This window comes from Uranotaenia lowii, chromosome 3, assembly GCF_029784155.1.
Source record: "Uranotaenia lowii strain MFRU-FL chromosome 3, ASM2978415v1, whole genome shotgun sequence".
Lineage (NCBI taxonomy): Eukaryota > Metazoa > Arthropoda > Insecta > Diptera > Culicidae > Uranotaenia > Uranotaenia lowii.
This window is the reverse complement of record NC_073693.1, coordinates 268,431,386-268,452,377: the sequence shown is the minus strand read 5'-3', so window position 1 is coordinate 268,452,377 and position 20,992 is coordinate 268,431,386. Positions and strand designations below refer to the sequence as shown.

The following is a 20,992-nucleotide window of genomic DNA, read 5'->3' as shown; positions in this document are numbered from 1 at the left end:
CAGAATTTTTGGGTAAAATCACAGAAAATCAGATTTTTTTTTCTCAAAAACACAGAATTTTTTTCGGCAACCTTGATGCAAACTTGAACCAAATGAATGGTTTTAATATAAAATTTAGCTTTGAAAAAAACTGCAATATTAACACATTTCGGACCAAATTCGAAATATCTCTTGTTTTTCGCTTGTTAAACAATACATTGAGAAAATATAGAATTCTGAGCAGATTTTTTAGATGGAGAGGACTCGAATTCTACTTTTTATTTGTGATTTTTAGCTGAATTGTGTTCACAAACTAATTTTGTTTAAAAAAATGAAATCTGGTAATTGAATTGACAAGAAATCTTAACACATAGAGGACCGAAAAAATATATGACGAAATACATCGAAATTCGGCATTCTATATCTCAGAAAATTCTGAACAAAATTTTACAAATTTAGCTTTTTTAAGTTACCGCAAATGTTGTTGAATAAAGTTTAACACTTAAATTCAGTTCATTCGAGTTATAAATACTTCGAAGTATAGCACACTGTTGGCAAGCGAAAAAACGAGATTTCTTGTATTTGGTCCGCAATGTGTTAAAATCGTGATCTCTTGAATTCCTCAACAAGCCTGATCTTTTTTTCAATTTTGAATCTGTATTCTGAATCTGAATTAAAAAAATACGCTTTGAATCTTTAGCCAAATTTCCAAACGATTTCTGAAATGAACAAAGATTACGATTTCTGAAATGTACAAAGATTACGATTTCCAAATCTTATTCCAGATCAGAATTTTATTAGCCAAGTTTTAGAGCCCTCATTTATGAATCTAATAATTAAATTCTGTAGTTCAGATTTAATCTTAATTCACTGTTCAAATTATTTATTGTTAATATGTATTGTGAATTTGAATTAAGATATGAATTTACAAAGAACTGAATCTGACTTTTCAATTTTGGATTGCCATTTCGAAGCTTTAAATTTTAGAATTTTGAATAAGAATTAGGTTTGAGAACTCGATCTCGATGATCTCGAAAAACATGATTCAAATTTGATATGAAAATCACCAAATCTGAATCAAGACTTCGAAGAAGCTTTTAGATTCTAATTTCTTATGATTATTCGAACTGAATATCAAGAATCCCGAACTGGATACAGAATCGGAAATACGAGAAAAGGAATACAATTTTGATTTTGGGAGTTATGGAATCAGGACCTTCATAATGGGTTTAATTCAATTCAAAGTTTAATATTCAGACCTGAATTTCGATGAACAAGTGAGAAAATTTTGAAAAAGTGTAGCAGAATTTTGGACTTGAGATGAATTTTTGAGGTTTTGGCATAAGTTTTTAGTCTAGATTGTTACTATTGATTGGTCTTACTCTATTATCATAATTTGATTCTGAATTTAAAATTATGAGTGTAGAGTAGAATACCTCGCTTGCCGTTTTGGATCCTCATGGGGGGGGGGGGGGGTTTAACCCCCAAAACCCCCCCCCCCCCCCGTTCCTACGGCCATGGTTATAATAAACATTATGAGAACATAGACTTTATTATGTCAAAACAGCAGCTGAAAAAAGGTTTTTACCGTAACAGGCACCGAAGATCCTGACTTTGTAAATGTGAAGAAAAATCATTATTATTAAGCTTATTTGAAAACTGTAATATGTAAAATATGAATGCATGTAAAATAAATAAAAATAAATAAATTAATAAATAGTATATATTCAAACGAGGTTTTTAAAATAAATAAAACACAAATTGCACATAAGTTAAAAAATCACCTTCTTTGCGACATGATTTAACTTTTTTTCGACAGTGTTGAATCATTTAATATGTCATTTAATGAAAATCAGTTTACTTTAGGACACCTTTTTATCATATTCACAAAATTTCTGATCAAACCAAATCTTTCCAGTTTGTATCAAATACCTCTATCCTTCAAAAAATTAATATGTTTCAGATGATGAATTACTTTTATTCTATAATATTATCACTGCTTTAAAAAATTCTCATAAATTACCAGAACAAACATTGCCCATTTTCTTATTTTGGTTTGTTTTTTTTTTTTTTAGTTTTCTTATTGATTTTGTATATGCATATGTTCTACTTATTAACGAGATATGAAAATGCGCAGAATAAGGGCTGGTCTCGGCACGATGAAGTTTTTAAAATTACAATAATAAATATGCTAAGATGTTATGGTTAAGTTAAAAATTGAAATGAAATCTCTTATTGAAGGTAGACAACCGTTGAATAGAACTTCTGTGACTGATTTTTTGTTTTTGAGAATCGAGAATTTCGTGAAACTATGCGGGTAAAAGTCGGGACAAATGCGGGGAATGAAAAATTTTAACTGAGTTGTCGTTAGTAGGAAAACGGTATTAGAAATCCAGAACCTTATTTATAAAGCATTTTTGGTATTGTTATTTTTTCTAGCCGAATTCCAAGCCATCCCCCCCCCCCCGCCCCCACCTAATGGACGGGTCCTTCGTACGGTAATATTTTTAAACTGCGACCCAGAGATGGGTCTTGACTCAAACATTTAGTCAGCGAAACTTTTTTTGTAGGGAAAGGTTGTCTCCTGTAGTAGAATGTTAATACATGGGAACCGGAGAGGCGCAAGATGTGGGTTCAAGTCCTACCGGGGGACAAGGCGAATTTTTTTCGCATGTTTTTCAACATAGATTTTCATCTTGTCAAGTCCCTTAAATTTCAACTCACACAGTTGGATTCATTTCCCTACATAAAAAAAATTCTTTTTGTTTTTTTCCCTATAAGTTTAATAAAATTCCTACAAAAATATATTCTTACAAATTTCGTACGTTATTTTCTAATGGAGAAATCGGAAATTGCATGCGACCCCATTCTAAGTGGCACTAGACTAGCCTTAGTATTTTAATAACCTCGATTCAAAGAATTTTTATTTAGTTTTAAAATTCGATGCCAATTTTTCATCTTTCTGGATGAATTCTTCTGGAAGAAGTGCGGAATTAAAGTTAATGTCGATCCTTGTTTGGATGAAAAGAACAAGAACTTTCAATAAAGTAACCGTCTAGAAAACTTCAAGTGCAAATTCCAATACTTCAATCACGCCAATTCGTATCCTATTTGTCCCAAATCAGCCGAGGGACAGGCGACAGACCAGGCTGACAGATGCGAACGAACGAAAAAACGCAAGATGAGAAGAAACAAAAACAAGGTCGACTACGAAGAATCCTTCGGGCGTTGACAGTCTCTCTCCCACTCCCTCGGTAGGATAAATTGTACCCAACTACATATCCTTGGAACGGAACCGGAATTTTCCCAAGGGGATGGAGCCGGTTGATTTCGATAGGTTTTGGTGGGTGGGGTATTTATCGGGGTAGCACTGGTTTTCCTCCCACCACCGCCGCGCCGCCGTCGTGTCAGTTTCGAATGGCGTGTGTACGACCACGACGACGACGGCGGCTGACTCGTGAACTCGTGTTGCCGTCGTGGCGTGGGGTGGAAAATTGGGTGGGGATGTGCGAACATTAAAGCCGAACTGTTCGTCTAGGCACGATAGCATAACCTACTAGAGAGGCTGTGGCACATTTTGAGGGTGCTTTAATATTTTGGAGGGCCGACTCTGCCATTGAGTAGGAATAGGATTCATTTTGAAACTGATAATCGTGGATGGTTTATGGTTATGACATCTGGCTTGCTTTCAAAATTGTAGGAACGCCTATGCCATAGTTTGAGATAATTTTTATTATTTTTCTTCATGAAATCAAATTCTAACTTCCTAAATTATCCATTTCATGAATTTTGAAACTGAATTCAATTTTTGTTTTGTTTGTGACATTTTAACAATGTTGCCATTCGTGTCATAATTTGAATTCTGTCTGTGCATTCTGAGTCTGAATTATAAGTTTTTTATTTGAATTTCACACTTTTAGTTCTTAATCCATATTTCCAATATTTTAAATTGAATCTCGAATAAGAATTTTGATTTGAACTGTAAAGGAATATCTGATGTTATTTTTTTTTTCTTATAGAAAACAATTCTATCGAAACGTTTTGTTGATTTTTTTTTTAAATATTCATAACACCTCAAGAAACAAACCGTTTACTTTCTAAAATTGGTTGAATATTGAAGCGATTTTTTTTAAATCTATTTTTGTATTTACTCAAATGTTTTTGAAGTCAGCACACTTTATCACGAAATTTTTTATTTGCAGATATAAAACGAAGGAAAAATGAGCTGTAACAAGGCGAAGGTAAGTCAAATGTCACCAATTTTCTGTACTAAATTGAGAAAAAAAAAACAAAAATACTCTCCCGAACAAGTAGCACGCATCGATAGAATTGGTTAAGCAAACAAAACCGCAGGGAGGGGGGGGGGGGGGGGGGTGGGCGGTGTGTTTGGATAAATGTGGCTTCTTCGTCACTTACTACAAATAACCAGCTAGTGCTGGGCAAAGATTCACACAACTAGTGTTTAAAACTGCTGATAACACAATGCTCCAGCTCACATTTTCGCCATGATGAAGCCCAAATAATGACAAATATTTCATACCAGGACTGCAATTCGATTCGAATTAAGATAAAAAAGTTATTAAGCTTCAAAAATGGGCTAATTTTTTTAAGAGTGGTATTCTTCATTGTTAACGAGTCGGCCTTAAAAAAGTTAGCCCATTTTTGAAGCCTAATAACTTTTTTATTTAACTCGAACCGCATTGCAGTCTTCGGAAAAAAAATATTTGTCATAGTTTAGGCTTTAAGATAACCCGAAAGAAATCGTTATTGATGTTAAACTAGTTTTTCATGTATCTCCCGAACAAAATGTCTCAAAATTCCATACAAACTTCAGGCTCGTTGAGCGACCCCTTCCCGTGATCCGATCTGGCCCAAATTTGGCATGAGATCTTGCACTAGGCCTAGGATTAGTTTTAGCCTGCAGCACAGAGCTTTTTCAAAAGTCGGGTCATTTGGGGCATTCTATTATACATGTATACATTTTTTTATATGACATCACAAATCTCTTTTGGAGTACAACTTAGGTTCGTGCTTTATTCAGATAAAATGTACTGTAAGAATCATGGAAAATATTTGTCATTCAAAGGTTTTTCTAACTTTCAGCACATCTCTGGTGATTTAAAAAAAAAATAATTGTTTTCTCAAACAAACTTACATACAAATTTTAAACTCGTTGCACTAATTCAGGACGGAACGAATCGCTCTAAAATTTCTATTGCTTTTTGACCAAACCAAAAGGTGACCTGCCCAAGAAACATTTAAAGTTTTATAGCAGACTACTAGACCAAGTTTAAGTTTCATAAGAGGCATGAAGAGTCTTACAAAACAATTGGTGTTACTTGGGTGGTGTGCTCTGCTACACCATGCAACATCATTTTAAACTTTCAAAAATATTATATGTCTATGTTTAATTCACTACACATTAAGCTAAAATCATTTATTGTAAAGTTAGTCGAAGTGGAATATTTTTTTTTTAATAAAACATGCTTCTGGAAAAGGCTCAGAAGCTCAGTTATTAAGTGTTTAGTCAGTTATTAAGTGTTTAAAAAAAGCTTAGAAGCCGTTGCACATGCACCTGTTGCACATATGGAAATTTTTTTTTTTATTTCATTAGATATGACCACAAAAAATGTAAAAAAAGTGGTTTAAAAACCGTGCTTTTAATGACCTGAATCACGGGAAATACTTAAATAACCCGGGAGTTCCCGAAGCCAATAAAAAGTGCAAAGTCACTAAAAAATTAAACGACCTAAATGAACCATAAATGAAGAATGATTTCATAAATGATATAATTCCCTTATCCTAGACAGAAAAAATGTTCTGATAACGTTGAAACTTCTCGAGAGTTTTTTTTTTGGGACTTAAAAAAAATACGAACAGTTTTATTGTTCGAATGAAAATTTGAGACACAAGTGAGCTTAATCTGGAAAATAAATCAACTGTTTGAAGACAGTTTTCAATAATCAGTGGATTAACTACTGTTAAAATAACATTTACAAACACCTTTAATATTTATGAATATTTACATATAAGGACGGATTTTTCGAACTGTTAAACTATGTTTTTAAGAAAAGCGTACTAAACTCGAACCAATCAGGAACCATTCAAATATTACGTAACGCGTTTAGGGGGAGGGGGTATAGCAGTTTTTACGGTCAGTGCAGTGGATTCTGGATAGAAAATCTGAAACGAATGTGTTACGTAGGGGGATTGGGGGGTTGGAAATGATCGAAAATCGCTTTACGTAATATTCGAACGGCCCCTCCCGGTGATAATCGTGGATCAAGCGTGAATTTGGCGAGTAGTGAAGTAGTGATACAAATGAATAATGATAAAATCTAAAAACTGTATAAGTATAACCATTCGTCGTCTTCACTTTTAAAAATTAGGACGATTATTTAACTGAATATCTAATTTTTTTTAATTGTATGTACATATATCTCAAAACACTTGAACAAGAAAATTTCGACTGAACCTCGATGGAAAATGTAATGTACTTTTTCCTATATTTAGTAGTGTCGCGTTAAATAAAACCTGGCAAAAATATGTTTTCGACATTTTAAACTTAAAAGTACACTGAAGTAAAAAAAAACTATCATTTTTAACTTAACCATTTATTTTCAAATTAATTGAAAATAAAGATAAGGTAAAGTTAGTTTTAACAGCTTTACGTCATTCAGATTCTTTTCAGAAGCATAATATAACATCGATATAGTTTGGAACACTTGGGCTATGTCCATAATTTAGAACACACAGTGTGTATCTTATTATGAACATACCATATTTTTTTGTTTCACTTGAAAAACACATGGCATAACAGTCTAATTAAAAAAATCATGAGAAAAAATAATCCAACAAAAATTTTCAAAAATTTGGTTGGAAAATTCAGTTTATATCTTCCATTAATAAAAAAGGTGTATTCTAAGCAAATTGCTAAGAGTTCTGTTCAAATTGGACATGCTTCGAAACAATCCGGTTTTTACTAAAAATACTGAGAGGTAGTTAAATAAATCTTATGTTTGATTTAAGTTCAGATAGTCCGTTCAATAATCAATTTTATTGAAGTTGTAATAAGTGAAAAAAAACTGTCACAAACTGCCAAATTAGGAACACTTACCCTATCCTATAGATAAGGTTTCTTATGCAGAAGAGTGTTAGAGATCTTCATTTTAAATTTTTCCCTGGAAAAAGATTTTCTTTTCTCTTTTATCACTTTTTTATCTGATTTTTTTAATGATCTTCCATACTAAGAATTTCGAAATGAATTACTTTTGTGGTATGAATTCATATTTTCAATATCTAAATAACCAAAAATGATTATTTCGAACCCCAAAGCTCCTCCGACCCGTTTCGAAAGTTAAAAAAACTTTCCAACCTAGTGAATCTTTCATCAAATCAACCAAAATGTACCTTATTTTATGAAAATTACTTAGAAATTGATCTTTTTGATTGTATTTTTTATTGTTTCCATTATAGTCGTTTTACCATCTTTATGGCATTCGCGACTTTATCAACGTTGCAGTTGGAGGATCGTTATTGAAAAACTTATCTGGTACAACTGTGTTCGATTATTACTCTTGGGCTCGAACTCGCAGACATCTGCTTCGGAGACAAAAGACTTGCCAACTGAGCTATATCGCAAGCCCTTGTTGATTGTATGTTACATTTATTCAGAGGTGCAAATGAACGTTCAGCGCAAACGTCGTCGAGAAAAAGTCGCAAGCTGATTATTTCTTGAAAAGGTTAAGATCAGCTACGACGCCTAACTTGTGGTTGGAAAAAATGAACGCATCGCAACGACGCTGTGGCACGATTGGTTCAAATGACTGCATCTCTTAAGTTCATTCCGATGCTTTGCGAACAGTTCGCCTACTGATTTTAAGGCGACGTCAACCGAAGGATCCGTTCGTTTGAATTCATCGGGGATAAGTTCAAACAACCTTATCGAGATAGGGTCGTTTGAACGTTCAATTGAATGTTCACTTTTGAACGTTCAATTGAATGTTCGTCTGATGCGTTCGGCAGCCTAAGGCAAGACGCCGAGCCGTGTTTGGATGGGATGGATTATTGATATGGTGCATTGCTTGCGTGTGATGTTCGGTCGTCGCTCGACGATAGAGGGTGTCGGGTGTCTTGTAGCGCGCGGACGACTTGGTAAAGAGAATGAGGCGCAGCTACAGTTTCATTTAACGGTGCAATTTTACTGAATAAAATGCAAACCGCCCAACTACGGTTGGGCTTGTAAGGCTTGTAAGAGATTTTTTATTCTTTTTCATTCCATGTTAGGTTCAGAACTGAAGCAAACCGTCAAGACCCGCCAAATTTAATTCAAATTTTCAGATATCAGATTCAGATTTCAGATTTTAGATTTAGATTCCAGATTCAGATTTCAGATTCAGATTTCAGATTCAGATTTCAGATTCAGATTTCAGATTCAGATTTCAGATTCAGATTTCAGATTCAGATTTTAGATTCAGATTTCAGATTCAGATTTCAGATTTTAGATTTAGATTCCAGATTCAGATTTCAGATTCAGATTTCAGATTCAGATTTCAGATTCAGATTTCAGATTCAGATTTCAGATTCAGATTTCAGATTCAGATTTCAGATTCAGATTTCAGATTCAGATTTTAGATTCAGATTTCTGATTCAGATTTCAGATTTTAGATTTAGATTCCAGATTCAGATTTCAGATTCAGATTTCAGATTCAGATTTCAGATTCAGATTTCAGATTCAGATTTCAGATTCAGATTTCAGATTCAGATTTCAGATTCAGATTTCAGATTCAGATTTCAGATTCAGATTTCAGATTCAGATTTCAGATTCAGATTTCAGATTCAGATTTCAGATTCAGATTTCAGATTCAGATTTCAGATTCAGATTTCAGATTCAGATTTCAGATTCAGATTTCAGATTCAGATTTCAGATTCAAATTTCAGATTCAGATTTCAGATTCAGATTTCAGATTCAGATTTCAGATTCAGATTTCAGATTCAGATTTCAGATTCAGATTTCAGATTCAGATTTCAGATTCAGATTTCAGATTCAGATTTCAGATTCAGATTTCAGATTCAGATTTCAGATTCAGATTTCAGATTCAGATTTCAGATTCAGATTTCAGATTCAGATTTCAGATTGGAAATGGACTTCCGCTCATTATGAGTTGATGTTTTACATATATGAGTTTATGTTTAACATATATGAGTTAATGAGTTGATGATTAAATATATTGAGTCCCAAATTCATGGCGTACACCATTTGATTAAGACCCGAAATCAGAAATTTGGAATTCATTTATTGGGGTTAGAATAGAAAAAATGAAAAATTTGGTAATATTTTGTTCACCAGAACTATCACTAAATGTAATGAAATGATTAACTGTTGGTGGTAGATTTTCTAACATGATTTACTTTTCAAATGCCCATTAATTTCCATATTTTTTTCATCCCGATGGAATGAACACTTTAAATGGAAATGACGTTAGGGTTGGTGGCAAAGGGGTATAACTTATACCGTATAAGTAAATTACTTGGTAGCAAATGGGTCTGCACTTATACCCCTTTGGCTCCAAACAAAAAGTAATTTTCAGTAAGCAGGATTTTTTCAACAATATCAAAACATGAGAAAATAGCGAAATAAAATTGTGATTAAAACAGCATATGATGTTTGACAGTCGAAGATTTGTTCTAGATGGTTAACTCAATTTTTTCCATTTTGCACTTATACCCCTTTTGGCTCCAAGGGCCTCAAATATGAATCTAAAATCTTAACCCAAAATCTTAACCTTAATCCTAAAACTGAATGCTTAATATGAAACCTGAATCTGATATCTGAATCAGGATCTGAAATCTGAAATCTGAATCAAAATATGAATCTGAAATCTGAATCTGAAATCTGAATCTGAAATCTGAATCTGAAATCTGAATCTGAAATCTGAATCTGAAATCTGAATCTGAAATCTGAATCTGAAATCTGAATCTGAAATCTGAATCTGAAATCTGAATCTGAAATCTGAATCTGAAATCTGAATCTGAAATCTGAATCTGAAATCTGAATCTGAAATCTGAATCTGAAATCTGAATCTGAAATCTGAATCTGAAATCTGAATCTGAAATCTGAATCTGAAATCTGAATCTGAAATCTGAATCTGAAATCTGAATCTGAAATCTGAATCTGAAATCTGAATCTGAAATCTGAATCTGAAATCTGAATCTGAAATCTGAATCTGAAATCTGAATCTGAAATCTGAATCTGAAATCTGAATCTGAATCTGAAATCTGAATCTGAAATCTGAATCTGAAATCTGAATCTGAAATCTGAATCTGAAATCTGAATCTGAAATCTGAATCTGAAATCTGAATCTGAAATCTGAATCTGAAATCTGAATCTGAAATCTGAATCTGAAATCTGAATCTGAAATCTGAATCTGAAATCTGAATCTGAAATCTGAATCTGAAATCTGAATCTGAAATCTGAATCTGAAATCTGAATCTGAAATCTGAATCTGAAATCTGAATCTGAAATCTGAATCTGAAATCTGAATCTGAAATCTGAATCTGAAATCTGAATCTGAAATCTGAATCTGAAATCTGAATCTGAAATCTGAATCTGAAATCTGAATCTGAAATCTGAATCTGAAATCTGAATCTGAAATCTGAATCTGAAATCTGAATCTGAAATCTGAATCTGGAATCTAAATCTAAAATCTGAAATCTGAATCTGATATCTGAAAATTTGAATTAAATTTCGCGGGTCTTGACGGTTTGCTTCAGTTCTGAACCTAACATGGAATGAAAAAGAATAAACAATCTCTTACAAGCCTTACAAGCCCAACCGTAGTTGGGCGGTTTGCACCCGAATAGAAAAACATTGTGAAAAGACCATGAATTTCATTTTCACGCAACCATGAATTTTATAGTTGAAACTATGCGAATCATGGTACATAAAACCTTGAATAAACTGTCAAATTCATAGTTTTGGACAGTGAAATTTATGGTTTTAGCAAAATTTACCATGAAAAAAGGGGGTTGTTAAGCAACTTAACAATGAAAAAATCGACTTTTTCCCATACATTTGGAAACTCAAAACGATAAAGTTAACGGTTATTACAGCTTCCACTTTTTTCAAAGAAACTGTGGAGTTCATTGTTTTCCCTTGAATTTCAATCGTTCAATAATCTTGAACATCAATTTTAATTCACAATTTATCATAATTCCAGGACCGTGAAATTCCATGGTAAAAATTATTGTTTTCAGTTATTTTTTCTTCTAAATTCATATTTACTATTGAATGAAATAAACAGGTTTCATTTGTTTGCTTCAATTTTTATTCAAATTTTTCGTCTTGTTTAAAAAAAAATCATCACTTTCCAGAAGCTATAAAAAACCATCTGCACTACGGAGCTTCTAAACTGTAACATTGGCGGCTCTTGTACCGCATCTTCTGCCCGATCCTGGGTCAAGGCTGGATTCCTGCACATCATGAAGTACCAGACCACAAATCCGTTTGATATCGGTTTGCCTCGGACGTCTATCTTGTCCACGTCGCAGCCATTGTATACGGCCCACATCTAAAGTTGGCCATGGGGAACTTTGAATTTCCGTCAGCTTCTAGAATAAAAAAAATTTCGGTTTAGTTAGCCTACATATAAATGAATAAATAATAAAATTATTTACCAAGATCACCGAATTTAAAGCCATCATTTTCTGTTCAGATTCCGATCAGCTTGTTTTCGACTTGGTCCGGATTCACTGATTCCGACCGCGAAAATTTAAATTTAAGTTAACTTCCTCCGAGAGAAAGTGACGTTTTTAGAGCGCCAAAATTTTCATTACACGAAAAAATGTAAATGTGTAAAAAAGCAAAAAATTACCAATTTTCGCGTGGTTCGGATTATCATTCAACCATGAAGAACACTGGTACAATAAAAATCACAAGAATTTCAATGTGATACCGTACGATGTTCGTGTTTTTGAAATATTTGCAACTTTGAAATATTTTGAATTAATGATATACTTCACGGTAACTTTAAAAATCATGGTATTTTCAAAATTTAAACCGGTTGATAAATATTTTGAAATCACTATGAAGTTTACTGTTAAATTCAAAATCATTGTTACGATATATTATTACCATGGTCTTTGCTATTCGGGCATTTTATTCAGTAAAATTGCACCGTTAAATGAAACTGTAGCTGCGCCTCATTCTCTTTACCAAGTCGTCCGCGCGCTACAAGACACCCGACACCCTCTATCGTCGAGCGACGACCGAACATCACACGCAAGCAATGCACCATATCAATAATCCATCCCATCCAAACACGGCTCGGCGTCTTGCCTTAGGCTGCCGAACGCATCAGACGAACATTCAATTGAACGTTCAAAAGTGAACATTCAATTGAACGTTCAAACGACCCTATCTCGATAAGGTTGTTTGAACTTATCCCCGATGAATTCAAACGAACGGATCCTTCGGTTGACGTCGCCTTAAAATCAGTAGGCGAACTGTTCGCAAAGCATCGGAATGAACTTAAGAGATGCAGTCATTTGAACCAATCGTGCCACAGCGTCGTTGCGATGCGTTCATTTGCAATCAAAAGTCGGCGTGCTATGTTCGCAAGCCGACGCTTCCGAAGATAAAGTTAGTTTGATCTGGTCGGGAAAAAGTCGAACGCTGCATGCAAAATGATGCGATGCTTTGCACCTCTGCATTTATTTACTATGAAAGCTGATTTTGTATGGAATCCCGCTTCTACATTAACAGAAAACGCTTGATTTATTTTCTAAATCATCTCATTACAATGAAACTCAGATTTGGGATTTTTTTGTTGAAATGGATTTACTAGTCGTTAAACATAAAATAGGCTTTTCCTATGAAAACATTCTTCCAAAATTCTATAGAAATCGTATTTTTAGGTTCATGCCTGAAATATTGTACCTCGCGTAACTTTTGATCTCATCGATAGAACTTTTCAAAAACTTCAGACATGCTAGCTTGATATTTCAACATTGACTCTGCAAAATTTCAACAAAAAGTGTAGCGTAGTTTCTGAGATATTGCAGTTTGAATGGTAAAAGTCCAAAATGTCCGATTTTCGTAGAATTACTGTATCTCAGGTTATACACACTTTAGAAAGCTCATTTTTTGTGATATAATAGTGTGATAGTTGATCTATCTAAGGGAGAAAAATTAAACAAAAAATAACATCAGAGTAAAAAGTTATGGAAGTTCAAAGTCGAAGTGACAGTGCGCGTGCTTCCAATTTCTATACAATTATGAACGGTACTGTATATTGTAAGATTGACGTGGTTTAAAGCATTGTGCACAAAAAGTAATTTTAAACAATGATTGGCTTGGTATATTCCGTTTGAAGTGAACCTCGTCTAAAGGCGGGTTTGGACGTTAGCGAGTTAATTAAATAAAATAAATCCAAAATTCCAAATTTTATTTATAATAGGCGATTGAAATAGCGTGCATAATTCTTTTCATATCGCCGGACAACGTTTTACTACTTTCATGAATATTAAACAGTAAGTTGTATACTCAGGTTATGTTAGGTGGTTCAAAACAAGTCCCTAAGGAAATAAGTAGGACCTATTTTCGACATGGGTCAAATTGCGATTAAAACAAGTTTTTTTGTCCATCAAGCTTGCAAACTAGTTTTAAAGTGTTTTATCATAGCCGTGAACATGTTTGTAGTTGTTAAAATCATCATAGCTAGGCAGACATATCCCGGTCCAAAATAAGTCCGTGACCCTACTTCGTGTAATCTGTACTTCAGGTGGCATTGTCCTCCTCCTTCAATTTTTGCTTCTCTTGGTCCAATACTTCTCTTTTATATTAAACTGAGGGCAATTTAGTGCATACAGCTGTTTCGAAATTAACAATGCTGGAATGTTTTAAAGCCACTTAAAAGCGTTTTTAATGGATTTTCTGATGGTAAAACCAGACAATAACAATGTAAAATCATCATAAGATTAATATTCAAGTAAAATCAAGTTTGTTTGGACAAATCGATTCGGGGGGGGGAGGGGTGGGGGTTGGGGGTTGGGTCTAACACTTTCAAAAAAACGTTTTTTTTTATTTTTTTATTTTCTTATTGTAAAACATTTCAAGAATGTTGTGTCAAATTTTCAAGTCAATTGAAGCAAAACTGTAGAAATTATAGGCCTTTATCTCCTCCTATCTAATACTGCAAGAAAGCAAGAGCAGAAACTTCAAACGCGTTTTTCTCGAAAGCACATTTTTAAAGACCGTGGACATCGTCATTTGAAAACTACTTATCCGATTCTTTTCAAATTTGGAACATATTTTCTACATATAAAATACCAGACCCCAACGTTTTTCTTTTTTTTACTTTGGGGAGATTTTACAGATAAAAATGGCGGATTTTTTCGTGAAAAATCGTAGTTTTTACTTCAAACAGCCACGAAAATTTCATAATTTTTTTTAAATTCAATAAAAACGTTGGGGTCCAGAAAAACATCTATTAAAAATATTTTGCTCTGATTTTTTGACTTCAGATGATTCTGTGCTGAGATGCAGTGTCCACCGCAAATCCTGTTTTCTAAAAGGCATCCTCGAAAGTGCTCCGTCACCGCCTCATTTTTCAATATTTTTCTACGAAAAAATTACTAAATGTTCTTTTAACAATGCTTTGTATAATACAAAAAATATGAATACATTTGTTTGAACGATAGCTCTAGAAAAAAATCGTGAAAATGGTGTTTTTTTTTACCCGTTAGACCCTAAATTCCCCGATTCCCAAGAACGCTAAAATGGTCGAGAAATGAACACTCCAAAAAATACGTGTATTTTGAAAATAAAAATATTCGTTTGGAAAATTTGCGAAAAAACCATCACATATAATAGCAGTTTTAGTCATTTGAAGTTCAAAAATTTCATTTGACCCCCTCTGTACGTTTAGTTTTAAAAGAAAAATTAGCTTGAGTTTGAATTTTTTAGTTTCAATCTCGAATAAATTTAGTATTCCCTTTTCCTTTCACTTTTTTCACTTTTTATGGTCTTTCGCAAAAAAGCCTTTTTAGAATTTTCATTACAAAAATCAGTTGCTGATTTTTTTTTTAATGATCTTCGATACTAAGAATTTTGATATGAATTACTTTTGTGGTGTGAATTCATATTCTTCAATTAAGGATTTACAGAATTTTCAATATCGAAATAACAAAAAAGGAATAATTCGAATTCCAAGGCTCCGCTGTTTTTTTTAATGGACTTACTTGTATACATTTTTTTGAACATTAAAAATTTTAACCGAATCAAAGCAGCAAGATTCCCTTTAATTCAACCACGGTATAAGAAAAGTTCAGATACCGGTATTTCGATAGTGAATCTTCCATTAAATCAACCAAAGTGTACCAAATTTCATAAAAAATACTTAGAAATTGATCTGGTTGATTGTACGTTGCATTTATTTATTATGAAAGCTGATTTTGTATGGAATCCCGTCCTTACAAAAACATAAATCGCCTTATAATATTTCAAATCATCTTATTACTTTGAAACTCAAATCTGGGTCAACTTTTATTCAGATAATTTAAATATTGTTCGAGTTCTATATCACATTTTATACTGGTTTTATATTGATTTCACAGGGGATCCCTCCTTACTTTCAACCATGGCTGAAGGGTTTTAATACAATAAATCACATGAATATGTCAAAACTGGTCCAACAATACACTAAATCGTCTCACGATCTAGAAATATGTATTTGTAGAGAATATGATGGAAATTGCATAACAGTTGTATCGCTTGTGTCATATTTTTTTGGTTATTTTGTATGGTAACCTCCCCTCTTTTGAGTGGAAGCGGTTTGAAAGTATTATTGAAACCATCTCAGACCCCAAGAACTCTCATATAGGTACCAAGTTTCACTTTGATTATAGTTTTTGAGTCTCTAGGGAACAGACAGAAAGACAGACAGACAGACAAACATTAAGTCCGGAGATATTTTGAAGCAATTTTTTCCATTGCTTTATTTCACTTTGAATAAAGTACAAATAAATGATAGCCTTCTGTTAAAGCTTAGTTCTTTTATAAATAAAACCGTTCGCTTTATCGAAATACTTTCTATGAAGGAAATGAAGGTTATCTTATGATAATTCATGGAAAAAATTGAAGAAAAAAATTTATCGTTTTCTGTAAGAATTTTTTTTACTTTATTCTTGATATCTCCCATCGGCCGGCGTACACTTTTTTTAGTCATGATATTGATCAGTTTTCCAACTATTATATCGTCTACTCTGTGTTCTAGGTGGCTGCATCCTCCTACTTCAATTTATGCTACTTTTTGGTCCAATACTTTTCTTTTAAAAAAAACTGAGGGCAATTTCGTGGATACAAAGCTTGATTATTTTAGAGCCACTTAAAAGCGTTTTCAATGGAATTTCTGATGGTAGAACTAGACAATAACAAAGTAAAACCATCATAAGATTAATATTAATTTATAATCGGTTAGTATAGATTGTATGTTGCGAAGGGTACATAAAAGATAACTCTATTTAGGCTTTTAAAAACATCGAGAACCATATTTTTTTGGTTTAAAAATGTTTGTTTTTTTTTTCACAGGAGTAGAATATTGGCAAATCATTATATTTTATACAAAACAACCAGCAAATACATACTTTACATGCTAGGGACCTTACCACGAGCAGAAATGTTATGAGATTAAAACGTTGGAATTTGTTAAAATAGGGTTTTTCATAACTTTTGTTGTCCATCAGAAATCATTCGTCTCATAGCCTCGGTAACGGCTATACAGCTAACGAGCTCTGGAACAAGCAAGAATTTGTTGTTTGAGGTTAGGTTTTCATGACTGATAATGAGGCAGCTTATCAGAGAAAACATTGTTGGACATTTCAGTGATCTACACTTAGTTTTCGCTTATTCAAAATAAAAAATTCTAGTATGAAACTTGACTTCCCTGATGGCCCTGATGGCCCTGAACCGTAGTTGCCGATCATGTGCTTCACTCCAATGCTTGATTTGAACTTTGTGAACATTTTTGACAGTGTTTGCATACTTTGCATACAACCACTCATACACAGTAATTCAATGAATAATCAACGGTTTTGTCAACTATAAATTTTATAATAATGGATTTTGAAGGAAACTGGGCAAAATTATTTTTCTCTTTTTCTCTTGCATCGTAAATATCTCAAAAACGCGTGAATTTGAAATTTTGAAAATATTAGGTCGGATAGTACCTTTTACAGGCAACAAAATGCTTCCAAAATTTTGAATGTCAGGTTACCAGTAAACGAGCAATTAGCAAAAGAAAGTGTCTAATTTCTAAAAGAACTAAGCTTTAGTAACAAATTCTATCTTTTAGACGTTTGTAAGTTTAAGATTTATTCTTATTCACATGGTTTCTTAAACATTTGTAGCAAAATTTATAATTTTTTTCAAGGGAGTTTAACTGCCAGGGTCAATCTTCCCTAAAAAAAAGCTTTTAGAGAAAAACATAATTAGGAATAAGTGTTTATTCCTTATGTAGGTTTTCATTTAGTCACATTCAAGGATATTTCAACCCAACATGTGTATTTTTCCGTGAAGTCGTTTGAAATTTTCAGGCCGACGGTGGTTGATTTCAATGCGATTGGACACGTTTTCCTGTAGAAACTCATCAAGAACAGAAAGAGTTACGAAAATAAAGGAAAATTTATAACATCTTCAATCCACAAGAAGTCACTACTTGGCCGATTCAATAATAACTTCTATAACGTTGATTTTTGACAAATGTTTACGTTCCGTCTAGATTTTCACATATGAATTGTATACTCGTTAAAACTCGGAAGTCAATTTCGCACATCCCATTCCCCGTCGGTGTCACTGTTTCGCCCCAACATTCCTTCGGTTCAGCGTGCAAAGTTCATTAAACTTCACTGCGGACTGCGATTATCAAACCGGGGCCGGTAGGTTGGAGCTCGAATGCATTTTCTGTCTACCATCGGGTGCAACAACGGGAAACCAAAATCAGGTAATTCCCACGCACACCAGCATGTGTGCGGGGATAGATTTTCCCTCACTCAGAACATGCTAGAAGAAACACTTTTGCAGGCAGTTTGGTTGCTGGTCATCGGTGCTGAACCTTACTTTGCTTACTTGCTTGATGACCAAGCCAACCACTCGTCTCGGATCGCACTTGCAAGATTGCGCTTTCTCCTTGCTTCGTTTAAATCCAGCAGCTACTGTATTATCTATCTGTTCTAGCCCTAGCCATGTCTTTGCAGGCCTACGAATTGTTCCGAAATGATTCTCTGGTGACTGAAGCCGTATTCGTACTTCATGTGTCAAACGCTTTTTTTTTGTTCAATGCGATTGAGCATATTCAATTTCATTCTCACATTTCCTCTTTTTGGGATCTTCCACGATTAGCTCTGTACGGTGTCGACAAATGGTTCACCAGTACAGGAACAATTTCTACCGGTATCACCAATACAGCTCTGTTGGTGAAAAGTGGTATTACGCACATCGACAAGAGAGGAGCTAGCGAAAATTTAAAACCGAGGAAAGAATCAAATTTGAAGGCCAATTCTGTTGTCGAATAGAACGAACGGTAGAATGGCACACTTGGATTGACCCACAGGAATCCCAAAACGTCAAGGTCACTCTTCTTTATCTTCTGGTACAATTGGCGTCCGTGTACACATCGGTAAATCAGCTGTTTGACCGATGATGAACTGATTGACTGTAGTAATCAAGAAACCTCAAATATCGAATCAAGGGTGGATAATTACTTACAGGGTTCTAATTAGCTGGATAGGAAGCTGGATTATTGCTGGAAAACCGGCAAAAGTCGAACCAAAGACGCGGATGTGTACGAAAATATCACACGGTTCCAATGCAAACTCCGATAGGGAACTGTGCTGTTATCGTTAAGTTTACACTTTTGACCGAAATAGCCGGACTGCTTTCCATTTCTCGCACACATGATGAGATCATGAGCAATCAATTGGATGGTTACAAATACAAACTGGGTTTGTTCTTGACGTTTATAACTTTTTTTTGCATTTCAATTTAATTCAAATATTATTTTACCGAAAGTACAATGAATAAACCGAACAAACAAATCGGTAAAACATATTAAATTTTATTTCAATCTCAAATGTTCATAATCTTCAATTTCGTCTAAATTTTTCTCAGTTCCCGAATTCGTTGTCCCAGTTTTTTTCGTCTCTTCTAGGCCATTCGAACCAAGTGAATGCCAGACATGGAATTTTGTTTATTTGTGTAGGCAGGGAAGCAGCAAACAACAGCAAAAAAAAAAAGTTGAAATCGCTCCAGCAGCGGTATTATTTATTTTGATTCGAACTGGGAATTTTCTATTACTTCATTAACTGTGTTGGTGAAACTTTCATTATTTTTGTGTCGGTTTGTGTGAGCGACGATGGAAAAGAACCGCACAAAATGTAAACAACTTTTTTCATCCCTGCCTTTGTATGAGATATGGCCAAGTGGGAAAACGTGCTGAAGAGTTGGGAAAATGCCGGTAATTGGTTTAGTGGTTGTGCGCCTTGTATAGGGCAACTCGGTTTTGTTGAACATAAATCTAAAGTTGACAGGTTTAAAAAATAGATCGATTTTTTCATGAGTCAATAATTTCTAATTTCAATGTGATTATGAATCTGAATTCGAAATATGAACTATGATTCTTTGAATTTTTTTTTACATTAATTTTGAATCGAAATCAGATTTCTGAACCTGAATCAGAATTAGAAATGGAGCATTCATAACTGAGAATCAGAGATTATAATATAGGGGATGGCATTTTTGTTGTTGCCTTTGTTATAAAAACTGTGTTTCAGAGGATTTTATGGCCTGAATTGTCATATTTTGTCTATCACCCCTTAAGGGGGGAGTAGGGTCTAACACTTTCAAAAAATCATTTTTTTTATTTTTTTTTATTTTCTTATTGTAAACATTTCAAGAATGTTGTGTCAAATTTTCAAGTCAATCGAAGCAAAACTGTAGAAATTATAGGCCTTTATCTCCTCTTATCTAATACTGCAAGAGAGAGAGAGAGCAGAAACTTCAAACGCGTTTTTTTCTCGAAAGCACATTTTTAAAGTCAGTGGACATCGTCATTTGAAAACTACTTCACCGATTCTTTTCAAATTTGGAAAATATTTTCTACATATAAAATACCAAACCCCAACGATTTTCTTTTTTTTTTACTTTGGGGAGATTTTACAGATAAAATGGCGGATTTTTTCGTGAAAAATCGTGGTTTGTACTTCAAACAGCCACAAAAATAAAACAAATTTTTTTTAAAGTTAAATAAAAAAAAGAAAGAACATCTATTAAAAATATTTTGCTCTGATTTTTTGACTTCAGATGATTCTGTGCTGAGATACAGTGTCCACCGCAAATCCTGTTTTCTAAAAGGCATCCTCAAAGTGCTCCGTCGCCGGTTCATTTTTCAATATTTTTCTACGGAAAAATTACTAAATGTTCTTTTAACAATGCTTTGTATAATGCAAATAATTTGAATACATTTGTTTGAACGATAGCTCTAGAAAAAATCGTGAAAATGGTGGTTTTTTACCCGTTAGACCCTAGTCCCCCCCCCCCCCCCCCCGCCCCCTTAAGAAAAAAATGTTGAAATCAATTTTCTCATGCGTTGTACTATTGAACTATTGAAAAAATCATCTTTTGGTCTAAACTTCCTAGATAGCAGTCATTTCAGCGGTTTTCCTAGGATTTATTTTCCCAACGGACTCAGAGTTCATATGCAGTAGACTGTAGAGGATTGAGAGTTTCATAGAAAGCTATGTAAATTTTTTGTAGCAGTATGTATTTTTAATGAGAGTTCTTTAATACGCTTCACGATAGCACTTTTTCTCTTCTTATTTTTGTGTAAAACAACATTATTTTCTCATAAAACTCTTAATATTCCATGAATTTCACAATCATCTGTACTTCGCTGATTGAGAAATAGATAATTACTGGTTTTTTAATTAGAAATAAATCTAACACCTAGGCCAACGCTTT

General features: G+C 33.7%; 1 protein-coding gene across 4 annotated transcripts in view; it reads right to left on the bottom strand.

Moving 5' to 3' along the window:
* The window catches only part of LOC129754221 (D-2-hydroxyglutarate dehydrogenase, mitochondrial-like), a 117,244-nt gene extending 98,300 nt beyond the window's left edge, over positions 1 to 18,944 (bottom strand). Inside the window, exon 1 of one of the 4 annotated variants that reach the window (XM_055750138.1) lies at positions 18,743 to 18,944. The gene's annotated coding sequence lies outside the window, so the exon portion shown is untranslated. Of the gene's footprint in view, positions 1 to 18,094; positions 18,233 to 18,742 lie in introns of those variants that run through there. The other 3 variants (XM_055750134.1, XM_055750137.1, XM_055750136.1) reach the window with 3 other exon arrangements.
* Positions 18,945 to 20,992: the final 2,048 nt, after the last annotated feature.